Source organism: Typopeltis vanoorti, chromosome 2 (genome assembly GCF_054136105.1).
Source record: "Typopeltis vanoorti isolate ZY-2024b chromosome 2, IOZ_Tvanoo_1.0, whole genome shotgun sequence".
NCBI lineage: Eukaryota > Metazoa > Arthropoda > Arachnida > Uropygi > Thelyphonidae > Typopeltis > Typopeltis vanoorti.
In genome coordinates, this window is record NC_143550.1 from 129,172,625 (window position 1) to 129,199,193 (window position 26,569).

General features: G+C 38.0%; 1 protein-coding gene across 1 annotated transcript in view; it reads right to left on the reverse strand.

Annotated features, from left to right (window-relative positions):
• Positions 1–26,569, reverse strand: part of LOC150109428 (EF-hand domain-containing family member C2-like) — a 396,984-nt gene that overhangs the window by 76,884 nt on the left and 293,531 nt on the right. The gene's annotated exons all lie outside the window — the stretch shown is intronic.

The following is a 26,569-nucleotide window of genomic DNA, read 5'->3' on the forward strand; positions in this document are numbered from 1 at the left end:
TTCTTCCAATTGTGCTACGGAGGCAATTACTAAATGACACAATTACCAGATTACTAAATAATAATCTCCCTTTAACAAATTCATGCAGACAATCACAAAGACTACTGCTGTTATTAATTCAATTTTGGATCCTAGTCCTAACTAATCCATTCAACACTTTAACCACAACTTCAGACTGGCCTACAATTTGAAGCCTCAGTCTTATCACTTCTCTTTTGCAAAGTAAAATAATTTTGTCATTTTTTTTTACATTCCTTTGGGACTCACTTTGATCCAAAATTCTGTTAAACAAGTACAATAAGGTTACCGTTAACTCACTGAAGCATTTAACATGCAGCAATATATCATCAAGCACAACCACCTTATTAACTTGAAGTTTACATTATTTTTACTTGCTAACCACTTGTCTCTCCTTCATTTCTTCTGACCCGACATCATATATGAGGATAAAATATGTTGGAGAATTGTTCTGATGAGAGTACAAGTACATTACATATCATTATTATTATTATCCAGACCTCCATGGAGTCAAAAGACTCATCGTAGGAGGTCGTTTTTAGGAAACACAAAGTTTATCATACCACTCATTGAACTCATTGACCGTTCTTGCTCTAACCACTCTCTCAGGCAATGCATTCCATGGTTCAATAGTGTATGCACCCTCCATGCAAAGAAACCACTCCTTACCCTATTGCTCATAGCCTTCTTTCATAACTTCCAGAGATAGCCCTTTGTCATCACTCCTTCAAGCTGTTCAACCAAGCGAGAGAACTCCCCAATGTCTACCCTGTAACTGCCTCTCAACAGTTTAAAAGTCTCGATCATATCACCTCTCCTTCTTCTATCCACCAAACTCTGCAGTCCACATTCCCTCGGTCGATCATCATAACTGACATTAACTCTGTAACAATGGAAAATTGAAGGGGATAAATTAACTCTTTCCACAGTAAATTTATCCCCTTCAAATCCTGGGGACCAAATCTGAGAACAATAGTCAAAGTGTGGTGTGATCGGGGGTCTTATACAATGGAATGATAACTCTTTTATCTCTGCAGGTCAGCATCCTTCTCAGTATTGCAGCAATCCTCTGGGTTACCTTCACCACCTTATATGGGTTATATGCATTTTCGTTTCACTATATAGTGAAACGAAAATGAATGTATATACACACACAAATGCATGTGTGTGTGTGTACACACTTATATATACAAGTACAGTGAAATTTTGATAAAATTCTAATATAGTATTATTGTTTCACAAATTCTGTACTACTTATGTTGCTTTTTCATATTACATTTTCCTACAAAATTCTAACTAATTATTGCATTACACCTTGGTGTGTACTCTCTACTGTGCTACAGTATGAATCTAAGGGATCAAATGATCTGTTCAAGATTCATGTGTTGTTATGTGTAGTATATGAGGTGTGGCTATTAAATAACGAGACTGGTTGCAAAAATGTGGTTTATTATTACAATTGTACAACTTAATTGTTGTCTCCTTCAACATACTTCCCTCCTCTATATATATATATACTGTTGCATATGAATTTTCCATTGTTGGAAGCAGTGCTGCAAGTCATCCGGTGTTATTTGCTTCAGTAGCACTGCCGTTTTCTCATTTACCTCATCCACTGACTGAAAATGGGCGCCCTTCCATACAGATTTCAATTTTGGAAAAAGGTAAGAGTCACGTGGAGCTAAGCCTAGCAAGTAAGGTGGATGGTCCAACACTGGGATCTTCTTATCAGCCAGATACTACTTTACAGACAGTGCACTGCAGGCTGGAGCATTGTCCTGATGGAGAATCCAAGTGTTGTTCTTCCAGAGATCGGGTCTCTTGTTCCTCGCTCGTTCTCTCAGCTTGGCCAGAATCTCAAGGTAACCAATAATGCTGGTTAACTGTCTGACCCTCTGGTACCCATTCAACCATTATCATGCCATTGATATCAAAAAAAAAAAAAAAAAAAAAAAAAAAAACAACGATCAGCATTGCCTTCAGTTTTGATTTGTTCATTCTTGCTTTTTTCATTCTCAATGACTTGGGAGTTTTCCAGTACATTGATTATCTCTTTGTTTCTGGATCATACTGGAAAATCCACATCTTGTCACATGTGATGATCTTCTCCTGCAAGTCTGGCTCTGCTGTCAGCTGTTCCATGATGTCAGTGCAAATTTGTTTCCAGACATCTTTCAGCTCCTGACACAAGTTTTTGGGAACCATTTTGGCACAAATTTTGTTAACGTTCAATTGCTCATGCAAAATTTGTCATGCAGTCTCCTTATCAATGTGCACCATGTCTGCTATCATCAGAATGCTTACTCAGCGATAGTTGTGGTCAATTTCATTAATTTTCGCAACATTTTGTTCGGTTGCTACCGTGACAGGGCGACCCGGTCGTTCGTCATCTTCAACATTTTCTCGACCTTCAGCAACGCATTGTGCCATTCAAACATTCACGCATGTGACATTACATTATCACTGTACACCTCCTGCAACAGTTTCAAACACTCGGCCAGTGATTTCTTGAATTTCACAAGGAATTTGAGATTAATGCACTGCTCGAGTTTAACGTTAGACATTATTCCAGCAAAGTGACTTCGCATGTTTTTCTTTTATAACTGAATACGGACTAACTACAAGTGACAGCGAACAATGCTTACCTCAACTGCATCTTGAACTTGAAGGTTCTAGAAGCAGTTGAGGTACAAGCGCACCCCACTGCTATGAATAAACGATTCACAATGTACCTTGTCTGATTATTTAATAGCCACACTTCGTGTATATATATATATATAGATATATATATATATATATATTTATATAAACAATTATTGGTAGATAGCATATATATATATATATATATATATATATGCTATCTACCAATAATTGTTTGGACAGCCCTGTTATTTGAAATTATGAAATGTTCCAGGTTTGTTAATAACATAAAAACCAGCGTACATATAGTAGGAAGTAATATTTCATCGCCACAGTTGAATACAGGTGGTATGGCAACACAACGTCAACTCAGTGACTTCGAGAGAGGTGTCATCGTGGGCTGTCACATTGGTGCCAAGTCTATATGTGCCATTGCCACTCAACTGGAGCATCCAAAATCAACGGTTAGCAATGTGGTCAACAAATGGAGATGTTCTGGCATCATTTGTACAGGAAAACACACACCCAGGGCAGCTGCCAAATGTGACTGACAGGGATAGGAAAGTGTTAAAATGGGTGGCACACTAAAATTGGCTATAAGCAGATGTGATGAGTTCCAGAGTGCCAGTAACACCCTGGTGAGCACTAATACTATATGAAAAGAACTCCATTTATTGGGTTTCCATGGAGGAGCAGCAGCACACAAGCTGAACATCACAACAATGAACAAGGTTGCTTGTCTAGCCTGGTGCAAAGAACGTATGACCTGGATAACTGGTCAGTGGAAAACAATACTCTGGAGCGATGAATGAAAGTTCCCCTGTTTCCAGTCTGGTGGAAGGGTTTGGGTGTGAAGGCAGCCTGGTGAAAGCTTGTTAACACAGTGTGTTGTACCTACAGTAAAAGTTTGGTGGCAGAGGAGTAATGGTGTGGGTGCATTAAGCTGGTTTGCAGTGGGACAACTGGTCACTGTCCATGGTTTCATGAAGGCAGATCAGTACCTTGATATTCTGGATAATAAGGTGCTGCCTATACTGTGGAGTTTTTATGGAACTGACCCATGCTACTATCAAGATGACAATGCCCCATGCCACAAAGCTGCAGCTGTTATGGAATAGTATGAAGAGATATTGGTGTTGAATGAATGCACTGGCCTGTGCAGAGTCCTGACCACAACCCCATCAAACACCTGTGGGATGAATTGGAGTGGTGATTGAAGCCAGAGCAGCACATCCACGATCTGATGCTGAACTCAGTGCTGTTTTGATGGAGGAATAGAGACAAATTTCACCTGATGTCTGCTGCACATTGGTGGAAAGCCTCCCTCAAAGGGTGCAGGAGGTGATCGAAGCCAAAGGTAGACATACCTGATATTAAGATTCGCCTGCAGGTATCAATTGTAAATTGCTAAAGTGTCTGGACAATTATGGGTAGATAGAGTGTATATATATCAGGGGTGAATTCTCCATGCTTGCTATGCAAGCTTTAATCAAGAAAGAAGTAATATTTATTTGTTAATAAATGCATGCATTTATAAGCATTCCATTTAGGCTTTTATATTTGTAGACAGAAGACGTCTTAAGCTTGCGTGGCAATAATTGAGATTTGCATTGTGTATATTGAAGGTCGATGCTTGCTCGTCTAGTCAAAGCTACTTTGGCTTGCTTGGTTGTAGGAGCTTCCAGATCCTCGCACCAGCACTGTGATTTCATGCGCATGCGTAGCCATTTCACGTCGTCTCACTCTGTTACTTAAACACAGGCCATACACAGTCGACGTAGCTCTAGCCAGTGAGCTTCAGCCAGCCTTTACAAGTGTGTGTGTTGCTTGGGAAAATTAAGTTACAACCAACTTTTTATGACGATGTTATTCACCAGTTCATAAAGAAGAACTGTAGGGTAGAATTTGTATTCAAGTAGCTAAATTGAAAAAGATAGAATATCATTTGTAAAATAAATGTTGTATTTGTATGATTAAATGTACATAAATTTCTAAATACTGTATATAGTTTTAAATGGTCAGCAATTCATTATTCCGCTAATCAGACTTCAATCACACCTCTCTCTCCCTGAATGATAACAAGAGCAAGCGTGAATTTCAAGACCAGCATTTGCCCCTGATATATATATATGTGTGTGTGTGTGTGTGTGTATCTCTCTCTCTCTCTCTACACACACACACACACACACACACACACACACACACACACACACACACACACACACACACACACACACACACACACACACCATATATTCACTAAGAGCCAGTGAAACCTTATCAAAATGGTCTAATAAAAGGCAAATATATAAGACGCTTGGGCGGCACCTATGTCTTTTAAGTAATCTACACTAAGGCAACTTGTGAATGCTGAGGAATATACGAGAGTGGTCTGAAAAGTTCTCAGCCTAACAATGAAAAAATGAATTTATAATTTCAAAATTATTTTTATTTTTTAACATAATCTCCCTTAAGACTAATACATTTATTCCAGCAATGCTCCAGTGCATTTATCCTGTTCTTGTAGTGATTCGCAGGCAGTAAGATCTGCAAAATACCCCGCTACAGCTGCAATCACCTCTTGATTGGAAGAAAAATGCTGACCAGCGAGGAAAAATTTTAGTTTTGGAAAGAGATAAAAGTCAGAGGGAGCCAAATCTGGGGAATAGGGTGGATGTCCAACAGTTCATAGCATAGATTCCTTAATTTTCCCATTGCCAAAACACCTTTGTGGGCAAGTGCATTGTCCTGATGAAAGATGAATTTTTTCTTCTGTGAACCAGATCTTTTCTCAAAAATTTTTTCATCTAATCTGATTAAAAGATCGGAATAATATTCACCTGTTATTTTTTTTACCCTTTTCAAGATAATTAATAAACAAAATGCCTTTAGCATCCCAAAATACCGATGCCATGACCTTTCTTGCTGATGGAACCAACTTTGTCCTCTTTGGCGCTGAACAACTGGCTTCTGTCCACTGTTTTGACTTCTGTTTGGATTCTGGTGTGTAATAGTGAATTCAAGTCTCATCCATAGTAATAAATCGATGCACAAAATCAGTTTTATTCTAGTTAAAATGCTCCAAGCACTGTTCAGAGATTTTCATGCGAGTGCATTTTTGATCTGCTGCAAGCAAGCACAGCACCCATCATGCACAAAGCTTTTTCATTTGCAATTCTTCATGCAAAATATATTCTACATGTTCTTTTGAAATGCCTATAGTAGGCGAGTCACGCACTTTGACTCGACGGTCATCCAATACCATATTGTGCACTTGATCAATGATTCTGGTGTTGTTACACTTTTTTGGACATCCTTCACATGGATCATCTTCAAGGCTGGTACGGCCACGTTTAAACTCAGCAACCCATTTCTTAATTGTCGAAAATATGGAGAAGAGTGCCCATAAACTTTTATGAACTTCAAATGAATTTCTTTTGGCATTAAACCTTCTTTTGTAAAGAATTTTATAACCACATGATACTCAATTTTATCCATTTCAAGGGATGTAGACAACACTTGCTTCAGACAGCTGTATAAAACAAACTTGATAGAATGACTTGCAATTTCACATGGATAGTTATGACAGATGTACCAAATTAGAAAAAATAAATCTTGCCGATAATGTTGCAATCTATATTCGAGGCCGAGAACTTTTCAGACCACCATTATATTCCCACAAGCTCTCTGGTTAGCTTATGAAACTTTCATAGTTTCTACATTCGGCTTAGAAATAATGCAGGATCTAATATCCACTTTGCTTATGTAATTTTGCATTGCTGAACTGAAGCTTTTTGGGTCTTTATTTTAGTAATAAATATTTACATTTACATTAAGCAAGCTATTATGAACTACATTTGTTTATGTAGGTAAACGTAAGCAATGTTTTAGTGTCATTCATGGCTCCAATAAATAGTCTTAATTCTCTTTTAAAGGCTGTTTCTGCTTTCTCATTTCTGAGCTCTCCCTTAAGAGAGTTAAAGATTCTTGGTGCCAGGAATGTGAAGTAGTGCTGCACGATATTTTTTTTTTTTTGCCTGAGGGACCTTGAATAGACCAACCTGCCTGAGAGTGTATGGTGCTGGATATTGAGCCAATCCAATGTTTATTTTGATGTAAGAAGATAAATATGCTATAAAGGTATGTATATCTGCTAATGTTCAGGAGGATGAAGCTAGTGTTGTTAACTGCAGTTTAACATTCTGTTGTGTAGACTGCATAATTTGCCAAGGATTTGTATGCTTCTCCCCCCCCCCCGCCAGCCACAAATTCCATACCAAATTCTTGAATATATCAGCGCATAACATAGAGTCTATAAAAATTTAGATGATGTTATGTAATCTGTACAATGTTAACTGTTTTTATCCAAGCAGTTAACTTTGCTTGGATATGGTTTTCCATTTTAGTTTATGATCCATGTGTATGCTCAGATACTAGTAGGTGTGGACACTGGATAGTTTTGCAACTGCAGTCACTTTGCAGGAAGTGATTATACCTTGGTTATAATATAATGACTTCTCTAACCTTTAGTTCAAATAGGATAAATTTAGTTCTCTGAATGTTAATTTTGATTTTATTTTCACTGAACCATGTGTGCAGGCTTAATAAAGCAGATGCCATGTTACACTTTAAAGTTGGCATGTCACTTGATGAGAAAACTATTGCCATATCAGCTTTTTTTTCTCTATTTTTCTCTCTGATGTCCTTATTTCTTAGCACATTTTTTGGCAGAGTGATCTTGGAAATCAGCTCCCTACAGATCTCATTAATGTTCATTTGTTCGTATGAAGAATAACTGAGTTTGAGACTCCTGATATATTTATCATATTTTGTGTAATCAATTGTTTTGCTACTGCCTTTATCTGTAGGCACAGTGGTGTATTAATTGGGTTCAGCATTCTCTTTTATATTGGGTTTAATTTTTACTATTATTGGGAAATGAACTGTTATGTGGTATTCACATATTCTGGCTTTGTTACTTATGCTCTCTTTTGCGCTTCTTATGAAGACATGATTGATACATGAATGTTCATCTCCCACCTTCCTAGTTGATTGGAAGACATACTGTCTGAAACCCAGATCACACATTATGCTTAGATATTCATCTGCTTCTCTAGTATTTTTAAGCAAGTCTATGTTTACATCCCCTAGGTAATAAATTGTTTCAGTTTTAATACCTTTCAGCTTGTATCTCTTCTTTTTTGACCATTATCTTAGACAGCATGATCGTGGAATGAGGAGTTAGCTGGAAAAGAGATCAATGCAGCTTGGGGGATTTTCAAAAACAATCTAGTAGATGCAATGTCTAAATGTATTCCAAGAGTGAGAAGGTTAAATAAGGTAGGTCTGAGATGGATGAATAAAGAGATTAAACATGCAATACAGAGAAAAAGGGCATTGTGGAGGCAGCATAAGAAAAGAAATAACCAATTTCATGAGGTCTACAAAGACCAGACAAGGAGGGTGACTTGGTTGGTGAGAGTAGCAAACGAGAGGTATGAACAGCAGCTAGCTAATGAAGCCAAAAAGAATCCTAGGGAGTTTTTCGATATGTAGCCAGCAAAAGAAAGAATGATTATGGAAGGATGACATTGATTGGAGAAAATTGTATAAAGACAGCTGTTGCAGAATGTGTGGTGGAGATACTTAATGAACAGTTCATAAAGATCTTTCAATCTTGTGAATGTGATTTCATGGAGAGATTGAGAGCAGTTGATGGGGAGGAGAGACTGACTCTAAGTGAGCAAGAGGTGTTTGGGGAGTTGAGTAAACTAGATGTAAATAAGCCTGTGGGACTTCATAATATATCACTGTGTATTCTGAAGGAATGTGCCAGTGAGTTGACACGTGCCGTGACATATTTTTTTAATATGAGTCTTGCACTTGGACAAGTTCCTAAAGAGTGGAAGGAAGGCAAGATTGTGCCACTTCATAAAGGAGGTGATGTGGTTAAGTTATTATTATTATTATTATTATTAATAACTTAAGTTGTTGGAGAAGTTTGTGAAAACTAGGATCAACAGTTGGGTGACAACAATGGTATTATTTTTGATGGACAGCATGGATTTGCGAAGAGAGGTCATGTTTTAGTAATCTACTTACTTATTACAATAAAGTGACTGCTTCCTTGGACAGAGGAGAAGGATACACAGTAATATACTTGGATTTTGCAAAGGCTTTTGATAGAGTACCTCATGATAAGTTGACAGTCAAACTAGAGCAGATGGCATTGGATATTAGATTAGTGCATTGGATTGGAGACTGGCTATCTGATGGGTATCAACAAGTTGTGTATGGGGGTGCGATATCCAGGAAAAGGAAAGTCACTAGTAGAGTTCCTCAGGGGTCTGTTTTAGGGCCATTACCGTTTAACTTGTATATTAATGATATTGGCGAAGATTTGGATGGAGATATTCAGTTGTTTGCAGATGATGCAAAGTTGGGACGAAACATAAAGAGTAGTGAAGATGTTGTGGCCTTACAAGAAGACTTGAATAAATTGAGTGATTGGGCACGGAAATGGGGATGTCAGTTCAATGTTGCAAAATGTAAGGTTTTAAAATTTGGAAAACAAAGATGGGATGCAGAATTTATGCTTGGTGAGAATATATTGTTGGAAGTAGAGGAAATAAGAGATCTGGGGGTGATAGTGAATAAGGATCTAAAATTTAGGGGACATATCGCCAAAATTGTGAAGACAACATAAATGCTTCTGGGAATGATGCAGAGGACAGTGACATGTAGAAGTAGGGAGATTCTTGTTCCGTTGTATAAGGCTTTGATTAGACCACACATGGACTAATGTGCCCAGATTTGGTCGCCGGGTTTTCAGAAGGATGAAGAGATGTTGGAAAGGGTCCAAAGGTGACTGACCAAGGTAGTTTCTGACCTCTGGAATGTTGAGTATGAGGAAAGATTGAAAAGATGTAATTTGCAGAGTCTGGTGGACAGGAGGAAGAGAAGAGATATGATAGATACCTACAATTTGATAAGGGGTTGTTATAGGATCAATGCTGGAGAAGTTCTACAGAGAATAGTGGGAGATCAGGGGAGAACCAGAAGTCATCCCCAGAAACTGTATAAAGAGGGTGTGAGTAGGGGAGTGAGAGGCAGGTTTTTTTCGTGCAGAGTTGTGAATGATTGGAATGCCTTGCCTGAGAGTGTGGTTTCTGCAAGGAGTTTGAGTGTGTTTAAGACGCTGTTTGATAAGATGTATGTGTGTGTGATAAAAGGACCTCCCAGATGAGTCTTTGACTCCATGAGGTCTTGGAGTAATAATAATAATAATATCAGGCCTTGTGTCAATATGCTTCAGTATGACAAGAGGCTCATCCAGATTTGCTTATGTTTACATGTAGTATATAGAAGATATTATTATTATTATACGTGGGAGACCCAATCTATCCACACAATCTATCATACCTCTCCTTGAACTGATCAACAGACAAAGCATTCACAACTGACACTGGCAACCCATTCTACTCATTCACAACTCTTCAAGCAAAAAATCTAGTCCTCACGCCACTACTAACCACACTTTTATTCAATTTCCAGGGATGATCCCTTGTTCTGGCCCCTCCAGCCAAGTGCTGAAAACATTTCCCCTGCATCAATCTATAAAACCCTACCCTTTAAGTAACTTAAAAGTTTCTATCATATCTCCTCTTTTTCTCATATCAATCAACTTCTGCAGTCTACACACCTCCAATTTATCCTCATAGGAAACATTCCACAGGCCACTCAACATCTTAGTCACTTGGCTCTGAATCCTCTCCACTGCCTCCTCATCCCCAAGAAACTCAGGCCTTATAAAGAGGAATTACAACTTCCTTATCTCTACTTGTTAATGTGTTCTTCAATAGCCAAGTAATCTTATGGGATACCTCAGAAACTTTAGCAATATGTCCTCTAAACTTTAACTCTATCTACTACCACACCTAAATCTCTAACTTCATCTATTTTCTGGAGTACAGTGCCATCAATGTGATACACAGCTTGTAATCTATTTAGCTAAAACTGTATAACTTTACATTTCTCAACATTAAACTGACATTCATTATCTTCTGCCCCTACTGACAGCCTATTTAAATCATCCTGCAAGCCCTCTACATCTTCTTGATTAGCTATTACTCTACCTAATTTTTCATCATCAGCAAACAACTGAATATTTCCTTTCAGGTTATTTTATATATTATTTAAGTACAATTTAAACAGCAAAGATTCCAGCACTGAACCTTGTGGCACACCCTAGTCACCTGTTTTCGTCTCGATTCTGATGCTCCACATACCACTTTTTGATATCTGTCCAGCAGCCTCCCTCTTATCCATAACCAGTGTCATATCCATCCCCATTTGTTTTAATTTACGTAACAGAGTTCCATGTGGTATTCTATCAAATGTCTTTGCAAAATCCAGCAGAATCATTGTGTAGCCATTTCCTTTATCCAACTCGGCTGTTACTCTATTATAAAATGATAGTAAATTACTAAAGCATGACTAACCCTTCACAAAGCCATGTTGAGCCTCATACAGTATCATATTTTTATCTACCCATTCTTGAATTCTCTTTTTTACCATTTTTCTATTACTTTTACCACCACCCCTGAGATACCGATTGGTCTATAATTTGCTGCTGCAGTTTTAGAAACTCCCTTATGCAAAGGAATTATTTTGCCCTCTTTCCACTCCCTTGGAGCTCTAACTTCATTTGCAATGCCTTTGACTAGAATGAACCTAGTCAAAGGCATTGCCAGTTCCCTTGCACATTCTCACAAAACCCTAGCTGATATCCCATCTGATCCCAAAGCTGTATTTCCATTGAGATTCTGCAATATCCTAAGAATCTCCAATTCATCCACCTCTGTTCCTACATTAGTTTCTGTCATATAGGTTAAGGTAGTAAGATTACCAGGATGATATACCCTTGCAAAGGTGGGTCACTCAGTAACTCAAATATTTTATCTGCTTCTGTGTCCTTGTGACCATCATCACTCATTACGGTTAATCTTCCATAGTAATTCTTCCTCGTACTTGCCACATAATGAAAGAATTCTTCAGGATTTCCTTTGGCCTGCTTGGCTAGATTCTTCTCATAATCTGATTTTGCCTTCCTTGCCATGCTGGTCACCTTTCTTGCCTGAGTCTTGTACTGTTCACGAGTTTGCTGGTCACCTTTCTCTTTATATACTGTCTACAACATTTTTTTCTTCTGCAGCTCATGCTTAATGATATTACTCATCCATCTAACTCCTACCCGATTAACCTTTACTATAGGTATACAATTTAATGCTGCTTCCTCTAGATGAACTTTAACTATATCCCATCCACTACTAATATCCTTACCCTGCAGTGTTTTATGCCATGGCACAGATTTAAGCTTTTTCCTAAGCATGTCATAATCACCTGCCTTGTAGTTCCACAAATACCACTTCCTGATAGAATATTCCACATGTTTTACAATCTCCCAATTCAAGACTGCATGGTCACTTTAACCAATTGGAGGCATTGTTGTCACCTTGGTTATGGATAGCTCTTCTGATCCTGTGACCAGGTCCAATACTCTCATACACCTAGTTCCCTCCATCACATGCTACCTCAGATAATTATCTCTCAGTAGGTATATAAATTTCACTTCCTGCCATGTGCTCTTTCTTCCTTCCTTCCAGTCTCTATCTCCATAGTTGAAGGCCCATAAGAATCACTTGACATGTACTCTGATGCATGTCTTCCAGATCATCCATGTAACTCCCTGGTCTATAGCAATAATCAACTGTATGTTTTATCTTACTGTTCTTGACCTCACACTAGACTACTTCAAATGAATGGCCACCCTCCTGCCTATCTCCTATTGTATTTGTACAAATTATACAAATCCTTTTTCCCATTAAACAGAGACCACAGATTCTACATCCATCATTCCTTTTGCATAATGTACGTATATACTCATTGGCTATCGATGCCCTTCTCCTCAGTTCACCTCTATCATAGCATGGTAGGAGTCTTACAATCTTCACCTTCTTGCTCCTCAGTTTTGCCTTTTCTAACATGAACTTTTCTTGCTGGGTACAAATGATCTGAGGGGCAAGAAGTATTCTTGCCTCTCAGATCATTTGTACCCAGCAAGACAATCATTTCCTTCAACTTACCTTTTTGCATCCAGATGGAGTGACTAATATCATGAATTTTTGCACCCAGGAAACATGATTTTGTCATACTTTTTTTTAAGTACTCCTTTGTCATACTTTTTTAAGTACTAAATTTTGTACTTTGTCCTATGAAGGATAACATTTAAGTGTGCTATTTCTTTATTAATATCCATTTTGTTCTCCTCTATTTCCACAGCCACATGTCTAACATTAATAGCATCAATTTCCATCTTACCATTGGTATTTGTTGTGTTCTCGTCACCTAACAGACATTCACTTTAGAAACACTTAATAGATACTCTCTCTCTCTAGTTTCAATTTTCTTCCACATATTCTTTAATTTTCTCGATGAATACATTTCACACACTCCACTGAATAAAATCACCAGACAAGTAGCCTTTGCTGCCATTGTTCATCGCATTGGTGCCATGTCGACAATGTCACAATAAAAAATATAGTCCGTTTCAGATATAAAGGTTTTCGGGTCCTTCAGTTCCTCTAAATATCCCATTGTGACGTTGTCTATGTCCTCCTCCATTAGAAGCTAATGTTACTTCAATCTTTTTTGGTCCTTATTCAGTGTATTTTGGTTGAGTTGTTCTTTTGTAGAAATATTTTACCTTTAATCCAGGTAAACTGAACGTGTTTGCTATGTTGAATTATTTTACAACATAAAATAATTGTTTAGTAGCCTTAGTTGTATGCTCATTAACATATATTTTAATATCTTTAAATTTATCATTAAAGTCTGAAGCTATGAGTTTCTTGTATTCCTTGGCCTTTTTTATCCATGTGTCTCTAATCCTGCTGTCTTGGACCTTAACAATAATTCGCTTCATTTTGTTTTTATTTATTATGGGCACTCTGTGAGCAGCCACTTCCTCATCCTTATCTTCAATTTGTACAATGCTATAGATTTTATTCAGAATACTTGGAATATGTTATATTGGCTCTCTTCCAGAATGACTCAATTTCAATATTACTTACCTTAGTTTGCACTTTTAGATCATTTAGCCTAGATTCAATGTCACTAATATTTTTCTAAGTGTTTTGTTTTCTTCAGTTAATTTCTCGTTTTCTTCTGCTACGGTTGTCACGTTATTCTGCAATAGTTCAATATTTTTGATAAAATCCTGGAAACACCTGTTGTAATCTATAAAGGTTTTGATTTCATCACTTATTTTAGAATTATCTTTTTTGATTTTCCTTGACTAATATCACCCTCACATAGTCATTCATTTTTCTACTGGTCACATATTGAAGGAATTCTCTGCGATTTATCTCAACTTGCATATAGGATGCAATATGACCAGAACAGAGCACAGAAGTTTAGTTTTCTGAGGCATCCTGGATATTATTATTATTATCATCATCATCATTCAAGATCTCCATCAAGTCACAAGACTCAGTATTGGAGGCCCATCCTAAACAACATGAAATCTATAATACCACTCCTTTAACTCATTCACCATTCATGCTCTCACCACCATATCAGACAATGCATTCCACAGTTCAACCACCCTACAAGCTAAGAAACTCCCTCCTCACCCTCTTGCTCACAACTTTCTTTTGTAACTTCTAGGGATGCCCCCCCCCCCTTGTTCTACCATACAAAAGAACTTCCCAGTGCCAATCCTGTAAAGACCTCCCAACAATTTAAATGTCTCAACATATCACTTCTCCTTCTTCTATCTATCAAACATTGCAGTCCCCATTTCCTCACACTGTCCTCATAACTAACATTGTACACTCTTGACATCATTTTTGTTATCTGCCTCTTTACAAGGTTAATTTATCTGCTTCAAATAATGGGGAACAAATCTGAGCACAGTAGTCCAGGTATTGTGTGATCAGGACTTTATACAATAGAACAACAACTCTTCTTTAGCACCACATATAATAGCATAGATAGATCTAACTTATTTATTGCAATGGAGGAAAACTACAGATTCCATGAAAACTTGCTGCTTTAGTTAAAGCTCGTGAGTCAAGCGTGACAGACGTGTGTAAGAAGAGCTTTGGATTGAGATAAGTATTCTTGGAATAATTAAGTATATATGAGTATTTGTTTGAGTAAGAGCTGCTGTAAAAGTTGTGTGCTACCAGTATTATTAGTGTAGGGGATTTTCATTTGCCTAAACTTAATTACGAAGTTGTTATTATTAGACCATAGAGTAGAAACCGGCAGAGGAAACATGGCGGGGCTTTGTCATTCCATGACTTTAATTTAGACTTCAGTGGTTTCGTTAAGTGTGAGATGTGCTATATGTATTCTTCCGATTACATAAATGATTTGTGAATGTTCAGGGCAGATGGAAGGAGGGTGTGTGTGTGCGAAGTGTGTCCTGAACAAGGAATTCATGAATGCAAATATGAAATTGATGACAGAAATTGTTAGTAGCGAGAATGTCGCGGGGAAAATGAGTGCACGTTCGAAAGAGAAGGATGGTGTGAAGAGAGGTGAAAGAAAGTTAAAAAATCAGTAAAAAAGAAAACGTTTTTATGATTTAAAAACCAAAATGGATGTTAAACAGGACGAAAGTGAGGCAAGAGTGGAGGAAGGAAACAAAATTGAGAGAACGAATGAAACTGGAAATGGCGTGACACTGAATCGAAAGTGGAAAAAATTGAAACAATGAATAAGAGTGAAAGTTGGACGCATGTCACACCAAAAGTACGGAAGTACAGAAGGATGAATGAGAGTGAAAGTGAGAAGAGGGGTTCGAGAGTTAGAAAATTAGAAAGATTGAATGATAGAGAGAATGTGAAGTGAGATTCAGAAGTTGAATTGGATTGGATGAGGAAAGAGATGAAATGGATGTGGAATGAAATTAAGAAAATTGGAGTAAAAACTATTAAAACAAATCATGATGGCACGAAAGAGTTAACGAAAGATAAGCGAGTGGCGTTGTATGGCGACTCCATTATTAAAGGTGTGCTGGATGATAGGATGCATAAGGTATGTTTTCCAAGTGGTAAAACGAGTAGAGTGATTGAAGCATTGGATATGAGGAGGGAGTGAGCAAAGGAGTCGATAGTTTTAATCGGTACAAATGATTTGACAGAGGACAAAGAGCACGTCAGAATGGATGTCAGGAGGCTGCTTAGAAGGATAAAAGAGAATAGTGTGACAGGAAGGGTAGTAATCGTGTTGCCTAGGTATGACTGTGGTGAGATGAGGCGAAGAGCCAAGATTATGAATGACATGCTAGCTGAAATGTGTGAGGAGACGGGAGCACAGTTTGTTAATGTGTGGAATAAGTTTGAAGGATGAAGTGAACTGTATGGGAGCAACGGACTGCATTTGAGTAGTTTTGGTGTGAGTTGCTTGGAGAAACTGCTACTGGAAGGTAGAGAAGTGAGAAGAGTGAGAGAGAATAAATCAGATCAAGCGGGAAGTGATGTGGAAGGTAAGACAGGAGAGATTGAAAAGGTGTTTATGAATGAGGAAGAGTAGCATGACTGTAGAAAATGAGAGAATGGGTGTGCAAGAGGAGCAGGGAAATGGGTAGGCTCAGGGTGGACAGGGTACACAGCGTGAGAAAGGTGGATACTCCGAGAGGAGTTGAGAGAATGTGTAGACAGGAAAGGAATGGAATGACCTGGGATCAAGAGGAAACAGTTGGAATTGAAAAGGGTTTTAAAATGAATAAGCAGAAAGGGAAATGGCCCCAGTCGAGCATGAAGAGATTACATCGAGTGAGTGGTATAGTGGAACAAGCTTTAGATCCAGAAAAGAGCTGTTGTGTTTGTATGCAAATGCTAGAAGTATAAAAAACAAGACAGATGAAATGGTTGCATTAATTGCGTCAGTTCACCCAAAGATTGTCGGAATAAGTGAGACATGGTTGGGAGAGGACGGCATCCTGACAGGAATAGAGATGGAAGGGTATGATGTGTTTCTTGAGGACAGAAGGGGTAAAAAGGGCAGGGGAGTGCTATTGATGACAGAGAAAGAGTTATGTCCATACAAAGTAGAGATGCAGGAGGGAAATAGTGCCAGTGTTTTTGAGGCAGTATGGTGTGAGATAGAGGTGAATGGAATCAAATACTTGGATGTTGTTATAGACCAGGTAATGTGGATGGTGGTGATAATGAAATACGTAATCAAATTAGCCAAGAAAATAAGAAAAGGGTGATCATTATGGACGATTTTAATTATGGGAATATAAACTGGAATGATGAGATAGCAACTGGAAGTAAAGAAAATGAATTTCTTGAGTTTTTGAGGGATAACTACCTCAGACAGTATGTAACAGAGGGTATGCAAGGCTTGAGGGTCTTGGATTTAGTCATCTCATCAGAGGATGTAATTATAAATGAGGTTTCAAATCATCCACCAATTGGTGAGAGTAACCATGAGGTGATTACCTGGCTGGTTTCAAGCAGTGTGAGAACCTCTGTAAGAAAAGGGTATATGTGGAACTACAAGGGGGGGGGGATGATTATGAAGAGCGCAGAAGACAGCTTGCGGGTGTAGCATGGAATGAGGAGTTAGCTGGAAAAGAGATCAATGCAGCTTGGGAGATTTTCAAAAACTATCTAGTAGATGCAATGTCTAATTGTATTCCAAGGGTGAGAAGGGTAAATAAGGTAGGTGTGAGATGGATGAATAAAGAGATTAAGCATGCCATAGAGAGAAAAAGGGTATTGTGGAGGGAGCATAAGAAAAGTGGAAATAACCAATTCCATGAGGTTTACAAAGACCAGGCAAGGAGGGTGATTTGTTTGGTGAGGGTAGTAGCTAAAGAGAGGTATGAACAGCAGCTAGCTAATGAAGCCAAAAAGAATCCTAAGAAGTTCTTTCTATATGTAGCCAGCAAAAGAAAGAATGATTATGGAAGGATGACATTGATAGAAGAAAATGGTATAAAGACAGCTGTTGCAGAATATGTGGTCGAGATACTTAATGAGCAATTCATAAAGGTCCTTCAATCTTGTGAATGTGACTTCATGGAGAGATTGAGAGCAGTAGATGATGGGGAGGAGAGACTGATTGTAATGAGCAAGAAGTGTATGGGGAGTTGAGTAAACTAGATGTTAATAAGGCTGTGGACTTGATAATATATCACCACATATTCTGAAGGAATGTGCCAGGGAGTTGACACCTGCCTTGACATATTTTTTTTAATATGAGTCTTGCACTCGGTCAAGTTCCTAAGGAGTGGAAGGAGGGCAAGATTGTGCCACTTCATAAAGCAGGTGATCAAACTCAAGCATCAAACTATAGGCCTATCTGTGTATCAGGTGTGGTTAAGTTGTTGGAGAAGCTTGTGAGAACTAGGATCCAGAGTTGGGTTGACAACAATGGTATTATCTTTGATGAACAGCATTGATTTGCTAAATGGAGGTGATGTTTTAGTAATCTACTTACTTATTACAATAACGTGTCTGCTTCCTTGGACAGAGGAGAAGGATACACAGAAATATACTTAGATTTCGCAAAGGCTTTTGATAGAGTATTATTTATCATGAGATACTCTACATGATAAATTGATAGTCAAACTAGAGCAGATGGAGTTGGATATTAGATTAGTGCATTGGATTGGAGACTGGCTATCTGATAGGTATTAACAAGTTGTGTATGGGGGAGAGATATCCAGGAAAAGAAAAGTCACTAGTGAGTGCCTCAGGGATCTGTTTTGGGGCCATTACTGTTTAACTTTTATATTAACGATATAGGTAAAGATTTGGATGGAGATATTCAGTTGTTTGCAGATGATGCAAAGTTGGGATGAACCATGAATGGTAGCGAAGATGTTGTGGCCTTACAAGAAGACTTGAATAAATTGAGTGATTGGGCATGGAAATGGGGATGTGAGCTCAATGTTGCAAAATGTAAGGTTTTTAAATTTGGAAAACAAAGATGGGATGCAGAATTTATGCTTTGTGAGGATATATTGTTGGAGGTGGAAGAAATAAGAGATCTGGGGGTGACAGTGGATAAGGATCTGAAATTTAGGGGACACATATCCAAAATTGTGAGGACAACACAAATGTTTCTGGGAATGATGCGGAGGACATTGACATGTAGAAATAGGGAGATTCTTGTTCTGTTGTATAAGGCTTTGATTAAGCCACACATGAACTATTGTGCCCAGATTTGGTCACCTAGTTTTCAGAAGGATGAAGAGATATTGGAAAGGGTCCAAAGGTGATTGACTAAGGTAGTTTCTGACCTCTGGAATGTCGAGTATGAGGAAAGATTGAGAAGATGTAATTTGCATAGTATGGTGGACAAGAGGAAGAGGGGAGATATGATAGAGACCTACAAGTTGGTAAAGGGCTGTTATAGGATCAATGGTGGTGAAGTTCTACAGAAAATAGTGGGGAGATCAGGGGCGAATCAGATGTCATCCCTGGAAACTGTATAAAGAGCATGTGAGTAGGGGTGTGAGAGGCAGGTTTTTTTCGTGCAGAGTTGTAAATTATTGCAATTCCTTGCCTGAGAGTGTGGTGTCTGCAAAGAGTTTGAATGTGTTCAAGGCATGGTATGATGAGCTGTGTGTGTGTGTGTGTGTGTGTGTGTGTGTGTGTGTGTGTGTGTGTGTGTGTGTGTGTGTGTGTGTGTGTGTGTGTGATAAAAGGACCTCCCAGATGAGTCTTTGACTCCATGAGGTCTTGGGGTAATAATAATAATTATTATAATAATAATAATAAATACTTATTGTCAGATAAAAATTCAGAACATGTTGTGTGATCCAATATATATAAAAAATGGTATTCGACAACGGGATGGCTTAGCTTGCTTACTGCTTAACGCACCACTTGAAAAGGTTTTCAGAGATGCTGGGATTAATACAAGATGAACTATTTCTACAAATCAGTACATATTATCGCATATGCAGATGATATCAATATTATAGGAAGTACACGAAGAGCAATGGAAGAAACTTTCATCAGTTTAGAAAAGGCAGCAAAGAAGATGAATTTGCAGATTAACTAAGAGAAAACAAAGTATATGCCAGTACCTAGAAAGAATTGTGATAATAATCCTTCTCTAAGTGAAATTGGTTCCTATAAATTTGAAATTGTATATAGTTTTATATAATTGGGATCAGAAGTTAATTGTAAAAATAAAAAATGATATCAGTACTGAAATTCAGAGACATATTCTTTCCACAAACAGATGCTTCTCTGCACTTAGGAAACATCTAAAGTCAAATTTGATCTCAAGAAAAACAAAGATAATGATGTACAAACTACTTGTAAGACCAGTGTTAACTTATGCCTCTGAAAACTGGGTATTATCAATGGCAGATGAAAGATTGCTAGGTCTGCTTGAAAGAGGAGTTCTCAGATGTATTTTTGGAGCAGTACAAGAGAATGGCATGTAGAGGAAGCCAGGCCAGAAGGGTGATGAGTGTGGTAAGAAAAGCAAAAAAGGATTATGAAAGAACATTGGCCATGCGGGCTAAAGAGGATCCTAAACAGTTTTTTAGATATGTAGCAAGTAAAAGGAAAAATGTCATTGGCAGAATGATTTTAAAGAATGCTGATGGTAGGGAGGTAACTGAATCAGTTGAGATAGCTGAGTTATTGAGTGAGCACTTTGCAAGAATATATCATCTAGGTGGTGACATTGCAGAAACGAATAAACCAGTAGATTATACGGGAATTGTGGTGAATGAAGTGGAGGTGAGTAGTCTAGTGCATAACCTCAATGTCAATACATCTGTGGGGTTGGATGGTATACCAGCTCGTGTAGTACGAGAAGCAGCTAATGAACTGTCAGTACCCTTGACCATTTTGTTTAATTTGAGTCTCGGGTCTGGGTTAGTCCCGAGCGGGTGGAAGGAGGGGAAAATAGTTCCACTGCATAAAGGTGGTTCCAAGACCGCTGTTGTAAATTACCGACCGATTAGCATATCAGGAATCATTGTCAAGGTCTTAGAGAAATTAATCAAGAAAAGAATACAGGATTGGATAGATGAAAATGGGATATTGTATGGGGGACAACATGGTTTTGTGAAGGGTAGATCATGCCTCAGTAACTTGCTCATGTTTTATAACACAGTGACAGCTGAACTGGATAGGGGTAATGGGTTTACAGTGATACTACTGGACCTTGCCAAGGCCTTTGATAGGATACCACATGGAACCCTAATCAGTAAACTGGAGCAGATGGGGATAGATATAGGGTTGGTAAGATGGATAGGAGGGTGGTTGAAGGAGAGATACCAGAGAGTGGTTTATTCAGGAGTTGAGTCAAAAAGACGTCTTGTGACTAGTGGAGTGCCGCAGGGCTCTGTTCTTGGACCACTGCTTTTCAATTTGTTCATCAATGATATTGGAAAGGATTTGAGAGGAAGTGTTCACTTGTTTGCTGATGATGCAAAGTTGGGTAGAGCAATTGTGAGTGCACAGGATGTCAAAATTTTACAGGATGATTTGGATAGTTTGGAGGATTGGGCTAGGAAAAATGGATGTCAGTTTAATGTGGCAAAGTGTAAGGTTATGCACTTTGGGGTGAAAAGAATAGCAGCAGTATATCGCATTGGTGGAACCGTACTCCAGGAGATTGATGAGGCCAGGGATTTGGGAGTGCTGGTGGATAGGGAGTTGAAGTTTAGGGGGCACATTGCAAAAGTAACTAAAACAGCTCACCAAATCACTTGGCTTATGAAAAATACTTTAACATGCAGAGAGAAGCAAGTTGTTGTTCCTCTGTATCGAGCCTTGATAAGACCCCATCTGGACTTCTGTGCCCAGTTATGGGCACCAGGGTTTCTTTGTGATGGGGAGGAAGTGGAGAGGGTCCAGAGATGAGTGACCAAGATGATAGCAGGTCTGTGGAATGAACCTTATGGGAATAGGTTGAGGATTTGTGGGTTGCAGAAATTGGACGATAGGCGAAGGAGGGGTGATATGATTGAGACATTCAAATTATTGAAGGGTTTTTATAAGATTGATCCAGAAGATATTTTTGAAAATATGACTGGTGGTGGGAGGACTAGGGGCCATGCATGGAAGCTGGGCAAGAGCGTGGTTGACAAGGGTGTTAGAGTTAGGTATTTTACTTGGAGAGTGGTGAATGAGTGGAATAAGCTTCCAGAGTCTGTTGTGGGTGCTACGACCATGAATGAGTTCAAGGCAAGATATGATAGATACTGTGTTAATGTTGAATAGTTGTTCCAGACATGATGTTAGGGCCTCCCTCGATGAGTCTGTCGACTCCTTGGAGTTTCCCGGAACAATAATAATAATAATAATAATAATAATAAACTATAAAGATTATTTAAAGAACCAGACATTATTAAGTACATAAAAATAAATAGATTAAGTTGAGCTAGACACATTATATGCATGGATAGTAATAGAATAGTTAAGAAGATGTGTAATGCTAAGCTGGAAGACAAAAGAAAAATTGGAAGATCTAAATTAAGATGGGAAGATGGAGTGATACAAGATATTAAGGTTTTAGGAGTCAAAAATTGGAGGAGTTTGGCATTTAATAAGGAGGGCTGGCAGAAGTTTCTGTAGAAGGCCACGGCCCACACAGGGCTGTTGAGCCAATGATGATGAACCACAACTCTTCTATCTCTGCTGGTGAGTTTCCTTCTCAGTATTTTTTTTTTCTGAAATTTCTCAGAAAATACAAAACAAAATTTTTTTGTGATTTTTTTTTTTTACTAATAACCCTTCTCAGCTTTGCATCATCTGCAAACAACTAAATATCACCCTGCAATTGGTTGATAATGTCACTGATATAAAGGTTAAAAAATATGAGCCTTAGTACTGAGATTCAGAGATTCACTTGTAACTTTCTGTCTCCTTGATACTGCTCCCTCATACACAACTTTCTGATATCTATCAGACTGCCATTCCCCAATTCAGTTTACTAACCTGATATCCAAACCCAAATGGTGTAACTTCATTATCATGTGACACCCTGCCTTTACAAATAACTGTAAAATCCAAAAAATTGTCAGTATATTCATTTCCCTCATTAACTGCTTTTGCTACTTTATTATAAAAGGCAATTTAATTACTAAAATAAGAGCACCCCTTAATAAATCATGCTGACCCTCACAGATAACATCACCTTCATTTCCCTGTTTGTATTTTTTCTGGAATTGTTAACAACTACAGAAGAAATACAAATTGATGTTTGTTGAAAGTTTTTTCACTGGGCTTTACTATAAATTAAAGATGCCAAGAAATTATATTCCTGGTTTAATATGTGCATTGAATTATGGGATACTAAGGCAACTGATGTGAAGTCATTAGCCTCTATGTACAAGTAGCCCAGTCATGAAGTGACATCACATGCAAAATTTTGTTTCTTACACAAGAACATATTTTCTTGGCATCTTTAATTTATAGTATAACCAAGTGAAAAGACTTCCAACATCTATATCTAAACCAGAGTATTTTAGTAATAAGGTGTGACACCTTTTGACTACTTGTATATGGAAACATGACTTCTGCATTACTTCAACCTTGGTATTACTTCTGGCTCTGGCTACCACTGATGAGACTTCAATAAAGATCAAAACTTGTTTGGGTAGTTACCCTTCCCATAATGCATAGCATTATACATGCATGTAAGGATATCTGCATTGCATTATGGAATCTAAGGCATTTGATATGAAGTCATTATCCTCTATATACAAGTAGCCCAGTTACGAAGTGATTTCATGTGCATTGCTTACACTTGGATAAAGGATTAAACCAAGAATATAATTTCTTGGCATCTTTAATTTTATGGCCTATAGTTTAATAGGCCATTCCATTCTATCACTGCCCTTATGAAATGGGACAATCTTACCCTCCCTCCACTCTTTCCCATAGCCATTTCTAAACCTTGAAATTTCTCCATCCCTCTAGCAATAAAATTCTTTTTTCTAGGATGAAATACTCAATAAAGTGATCATTAAATAACTTCACTATGTCATCTGCATCAGTCACTTTACTCCCATTTTTGTCATAACAGTGTCTTTCTTCCACAATCATTTCTCCTCCTACTGGCCTACATAACGAAACATTTCTTTCAGATTCTCTTTGGATCTCAGGTGTAATCTCTCCTCATATCCAAGTTTTGATTTCCTTACCATGCTAGTTGCTAGTCACTTTCCCAGAATGAGTCTTATATTCTTCATACTTCTTTCTGCCCATCTCCTTATATTTTTTTCATAGTTTTCTTTTCATTTGCAGTTCCTGTTTGATATATTTAGACCAAATCTTGTTTTATTTCTCACTCGAAGTATACAAGTTGCCATTTTCGCTAATAAATATTCCTTCACTAGTTCCCAAACACTGATGATATATCTCCATTCCAATTGTTCCACCCATGAAATGCCAAAACCTGTTTTCTAAGATTATTACAAATCCATATTAATTCCATTCTTTTTGACAACTTGTATGTCTAATGATCTCTGAAGTCAAGACAACATGGTCACTCTCTCTCTCTAACTGGGATCAAGGATGATATTTCAGTTACAATCAGTTCTACTGATGCCATGACCAAATCCAAAACTCTTGAGCATCTTGCTTCTTCTACTATATGTTGCCTGAGACATTTGTCCCTGAAGAATTCCAGAAATTTCATTCCCTTACTACCAAATGCTGTTTCCTCTTCCATAACGATCACTCACTTTGCACTTGCCTATAGCAACATCCCATAAAATGTTCTGTCCTGCCCACCCCCACCTCACACCATATAATCTCAAAACCATTAGTGCCATTTTCCTCCAACTTCTCCAGTCTGAGTGGATATAACTCATCACTCATAAGCAATACTCTACTACCATATTTGCCCTTCCTATCCTGATGAAATACACTATATCCTTCTATTTCTATTCCTGTCGGGATATCATCATCTGTCAACCATGTTTCACTGATCCCAATAATCTTTGGACTGGCTGAGGCTATCAGTGCTACTAATCCATCTCCTTTATTCCTGATACTCCTGGCATTTGTATAAAGAAACAGCAATGAACTTCCAGTATTTCTATACATATTATTATTCTCTCCAGACTCCATTTGACTCTGCATAACACCATAAGTTCCCTCATCTTCCGAGTGTCTATCCCTACAAGAGGCCACCACTGCTTTCATCCATCCTGACCACTCTAGCTATTTTGCACTAATACTCTCACTTGCTCTGAGAACAACATTCTCTCCAGATGTCTATGCCCTTCCTCATTCAAATGCAGTCGATTCCTTGCACACAACTCTCTACTTTCCTCAAATACACCCTAAGTATCTACATAATCCAATCCTCTCTTTCAAATCATTCTTGCTATCATGGCATTCATTAAAGATGCACTTCTCTTTATCTCTGCATTATCACAAGCATAAACATCAAATCTCTCGCTGCCTGATTTACACTGCCTCTTAGGTCATTTGTGCCCACCATCGCAATCATGTCATCTATTCTTTCACCTCATTTAATTGCCATAGTCATACTCTCTATTGTTCCTCCAGGCAAGTACTCCGCTAGCATTCTATCTTGCACTCCACAAATCACTGAATCTCCATACATCACACTTCTCACTGCTCCATTAATTTCTTGCTCCCCTGCATCCCTCACTCTCTCTCTCTCTCTCTCTCTCTTGGATTCCCATTTATTTGCCTTCTTGTTATCTCTACATCCCAAGCTCCTGCCTCTACTTTCTCTCTCTCTCTCTCTCTCTCTCTCTCTATTCTCACTCGACATTCACTAAGCCAATCACCATCATCATCATCTTCTAAATCTGCTACATTCATTTCCACATGACATTCATCTTCCTCCCACTCAGAATCTCACTATCCATCTCTCTCTCTCTCTCTCTCTATTCTCACTCGACATTCACTAAGCCAATTACTATCATCATCATCTTCTAAATCTGCTACATTCATTTCCACATGACATTCATCTTCCTCCCACTCAGAATCTTACTATCCATCTCTCTGTCTCTCTCTCTCTCTCTGCTAGTATTCACCAATTTCTGACACACTGCTACTGCAGCAACTTAAATCTAAGCTGATATCAAGGTCACATTGCTCTTCCCATTTCCTACATTTTATGCAGATGTACTCCCTGGTCTCTTATTTGCCACATTTCCAACTGCTGGGATGCAAACATGCTGAAATCACCACATGCAACAAAATCCTGAAATATGCAGTATATAATGTAGTCCTTGAATGGGGAAGGCTAGACAATGAATCAGCAAACAGACTTATAGCAGCCATCATTGTCGTGACATAGTACAAAGACAGTGATATGATATGCTAAAAATATACTCTAAACAACAAAACCCTCAAAAAGCAAAGTATCCACAGCAAATTACATTATAATAAGCAAAGCTCCTTGTAAATTTAGAACAAATACTCTAATAATTTATGTTGAAACATCTTTTTTCTCCAACACCAGATTAACGCATCCTACTTATTCGATACCCTCTGGCAGAAATGGAGATGCTACCCAGATGTTTTGTGATGGATCTTGTTTTTATGGATAATATGCAAAAATAAAACACATTCTGTTATGGCAAAACCTTATTCAGGTTTATTATAAAATAAACCTGAATTTTCTCATAAATTAGTGGTAAGTTCAAACATACATACAACTTAAAAATAAAAAAAAGTAACACAAAATTGCTTTAAAGAGGTCCAGAATTCTCTCTGAATGCTATGCTTGTGTATGCCTTTTTCCATTTAGAATGTTAACTATATTTTCTATTTTGTATTAGATATTTTTTTATAATGGGTCATTGTGTTCTAGTTCAGTGCCTTTCTTAACACTTTCCTTTCAATCTTCCCCCAACCCATGAACTAAAACC